Below are 4321 nucleotides of genomic sequence, written 5' to 3'. Positions count from 1 at the left end.
ACAAAGGCACACACATTGATGGTGAGACTGCAAATTGGTGCAACCAATATGGAAAGCAGTATGGAGATTCTTTGGAAAACTGGGAATGGAACCACCAATTTGACCCAGTTATCCAACTCCTCAGTCTATACCCAAAGGACTTAAAAACAGCATACTACAGTGTCACAGCCACATCATATAGCACAATTCACAATAGCTGAACTGTGGAAGCAACCTAGATGCCCTTCAGTAGATGAATGGATAAAGAAACTGTGGTATATATACACAATGGAATATTACTCAGCATTAAAAGAGAATAAAATCATGGCATTTTCAGGTAAATGGATGGAGTTGGAGAATATCATGCTAAGCAAAGTACTCCAATCCCCATAAAACAAATGCTGAATGTTCTCTCTGATAAGTGGATGCTGATCCATAATGGGATGGGGGAGGCATGGGAAAAATGGAGGAACTTTGATTGGGTAAAGAGGAGGGAGGGGAGGGGAGGGTATATGGGGGAAGGAAAGATGGTGGAATGAGATGGACATCATTACCCTAGGTACATGTATGACTGCACGTATGGTGCAACAGTACATCATATACAATCAGAGAAATGAAAAGTTGTGCTGCAATTGTGTACAATGAATCAAAATGCATTCTTCTGTCATGTATACCTAATTAAAATAAATTAATTAATAAAAAATCACCTGATGCCCTATTAATATGTATAATTTTTGTTTTTATATTTTTATATTCTTATATTTATTTGTTTTGTTTTTTGTTTTATATATCAGTTAATATTTTTAAAAAACAGAGGATACTCAGGTCTGTTATATGAAATGGGGTAGTATTTGCATATAAATTATTCAAATCCTCCTATGTACTTTAAATCATCTCTAGATTGCTTATAATACCTAATATAATGTAAATGCCATGTAAGTAGATATTACACTATATATATATATTTTTTTTTAGGGAATAAAGACAAGAAAAACAGTCTTGGACTGGGGATGTGGCTTAATGGTAGAGCAGCTGCATAGTGTGTATAAGCCCCTGGGTCAAATCTCGAACATCACACATTAAAAAAAAGTCTATATGTATTTAAACAGATACAATTTTTTAATAAATTCTATCTGGGAATAATAGAATCTACCATACAGATCCCACGGATGGGAGGCAAGTACTGATTATATATCCATGAAATAATTTCCACAATCAAGATAATGAATATGTCTATCATACACCAAAGTTTCCATATGCCCCTCTGTATTCACTAACTCTTGCCCCTGAGAGTTCCCCACCTGGGCCAGGCAACCACTGAAATCCTGTCACTATAGAATCATTTGCATTTTATTCAATGTTCTATAAGTTAAATCATAATGTCTGAACTTTTTTGTCTATTTTTTTCCACTCAGCATATTTGTTTTGAGATTCATCTATGGTTTCATGTCTTAAAAGTTAATTCCTTTTTATTCTGAGTAGTAGTCAATTGTGAAGATAAACAATGTTTTGCTTATTCTGTCACCTATTGATAGATAATTGTGTGGTTTTCTATTTGAGTATCTTGCAAATAAAGTTATAAAGAAGAACTGCATCTGCAAGTTTTTGTGTGGACATAGACTATCCTTCTCAAGCAAATACCTAAGAGTGAAATGGTTAAATCATATGGTAGGTGTGTGGTGAAGTTTTTTTAATTGTTCTTTTTTTTAAAAAAAATGTTTATTTTTTAGTTGTAGTTGGACAAAATACCTTTATTTTATTTATTTTTTAATGTGGTGATAATGCTCGAACCCAGGGCCTTCCATGTGCCAGGTGAGTGCTCTACCACTGAGCCACAACCCCAGCCCATTTTTTTCTTCTTTTTAATTACACATGACAGTAGAATGAATTTTGACATATCATACATACATGGAGTAAACTTCCCATTCTTGTAGTTGTACATGATGTGGAGTTACACTGTTGTGTATTCATATGTGAACACAGGAAAGTTATATCTGATTCATTCCACTGTCTTTCCTATTCTCATCCCCCTCCCTTCCCTTTATTCCCCTTTGTCTAATCCAATGAACTTCTATTCTTCCTCTCCCTCTACCCCGTGTTGAACTTTTTAACTACAAAACTGTTCTCCAAAGTAGTTATTTTTAAATTTTAAATTCTCACCAGCAGTGTTTGACAATTGTAATTATCTTACATCTTCACCAACACTTGGAATGGCCATCCTTTTCAAATTAGCTATTCTCACTAATTTGCTGAAACTGGCTTCAAACTTGGACTCCTCCTGCCTCAGCCTCCCCAGCTGCTGGTATTATAGGCATGCTCCGCCATGCCCAGCTGTATTATTAATCTTTAAGTGAGTGACAGAATATACCAGTGAAGCCATGTGACTTGGTAGTTTATTTTGTTTAAAATATTTTTTGTTGTTGTACATGAACACAATACCTTTATTTTATTTTTATGTGGTTGTAAGGATCGAACCTAGTGCCTCACACATGGTAGGCAAGGACTCTACCACTGAGCTACAACCCCAGCCTGACTTGGTAATTTATTTCTTTTTTACTTCTTTTTTTAGTTGTAGATGGACACAATATCTTTTTTATTTATTTATTTATTTATTTTTTATGTGGTGCTGAGGATTGAACCCAGTGCCTCAAGCATGTGAGGCAAGTGCTCAACTACTGAGCTACAACCCCAGCCCCATGACTTGATAATTTCTTAAAGGTAAGTTGCATTGTGAAATGCAAAAGCTTATCAATGAATTTTTTCATATTCAGCTTTCAACTCAAACAACTGGACAAGAGCTTTCCATTGAAACAAACTTCAGACTTCAGTATGAAGTGTAAGTACTTTATAAACTTTTCATTTTATCAGTGCAGAATATAAAAGGATTAGGATTTAATATAGCCAACAATTTTTGCTCTTTTACCAAAGCCATTCCTTTTTTTTTTTTTTTTTTGGTCTCTTCAGGAAGCATTTTATTGTTGCTCCATGTTTAAGAATTTTCACTGATAGAAAATCAACACTTTTAGATACTCTCCCACATAGCCCAGCTCAGCTTCTGAATCTTGGTTTTTGCAGACATATCAACATATTTCTCTCCAATACAGATAATCATTCCACCCATGATTGCTGGATCAGTCTTAACATCTAATTTCAATACTTGTCCTTGACTTAGGAAGCTCTTTAGGACTGTCTTTAACTCAGAAGGAGAAGCTTCATGTAAAGGAGAACTGGTGGTCACTGTGCAAGGTACTTCTGCCACTCATAATGGTAGAAAAGGCAGAAATGATGTTAAGGGCATTGTCTAGGCAACCATTTTCAGCAAGCAAGTTGATCAGGTTAGATTTTGGGGAAAACCTCTCTTTTGCTGTCATGTCATTTATGCTTTTTATTTTGTTTTATATGGATGAACTTTTATTTATTTTTAAAATTTTTTTAAATTAATTTTTTAAAATTTGTGTATGACAGCAGAATGCATTACAACTCATATTACACATATAGAGCACAATTTTTTATATCTCTGATTAGGCTTTTCATTTTTTTAATATTTATTTTTTAGTTGTAGTTGGATACAATATCTTTATTTTATTTATTTATTTTATGTGGTGCTGAGGATCGAACCCAAGGCCTCACACATGCTAGGCAAGCGCTCTACCACTGAGCCCCAGGCCCAGCCCAAGGCTTTTCATTTTTATGGTATGCTTACTTTAGGGATTCAGAATAGAAGCAACCACCTTGGGTTCTTTCAGTAGTTGTGCTACAATCAACAACTCCTTTTCTACTTGTTCCAGCTTATTCTGTTTAGATGCAGCAGAATAAAGAGCATAGCGACCTTCAATGCCATATATCTGAACAGGTGACCTCACAAGCTTGGTAAACGGTCTGACCACAGATGTACTGAAGCATTGCACCTGGAGCGGGAGCCGGGATGCTGCTGGGGCGGCCATCTTCTCCTGACCAAAGGCATTGTTAAATGATACTGCTTTTTTCTTTTGCTCTGAGCATGTGGCATGAAGGATACAACGACTACTAGTGATTTCACTGCCTCGATTTTTTTTTTTTTTAAGAGAGAGAGGAGAGAGAGGGGGAGAGAGAGAGAATTTTTTAATGTTTATTTTTTAGTTTTCGGCAGACACAACATCTTTGTTTGTATGTGGTGCTGAGGATCGAACCCGGGCCGCACGCATGCCAGGCAAGCACGCTACCGCTTGAGCCACATCCCCAGCCCACACTGCCTCGATTTTTAAGTGGCAGCGGTTTTACTTACCATTGCTTTGTGCTATTAGTGCAAACTTCAATATAATTAAAAAGGCAGATAATATTTGATATTATCATATTAGTTTTA

General features: G+C 35.8%; 1 pseudogene; it reads right to left on the bottom strand.

The window, feature by feature from the left end:
• Positions 1-3001: 3001 nt before the first annotated feature.
• Positions 3002-3923, bottom strand: LOC114096618 (ATP synthase subunit O, mitochondrial-like; annotated as a pseudogene).
• Between the last annotated feature and the right edge of the window lie 398 nt (positions 3924-4321).

The sequence above is a fragment of the Marmota flaviventris genome, chromosome X (genome assembly GCF_047511675.1).
Source record: "Marmota flaviventris isolate mMarFla1 chromosome X, mMarFla1.hap1, whole genome shotgun sequence".
NCBI lineage: Eukaryota > Metazoa > Chordata > Mammalia > Rodentia > Sciuridae > Marmota > Marmota flaviventris.
Note: the sequence above shows the minus strand (reverse complement) of the source record. Positions and strands in the feature narration are given on the sequence as shown.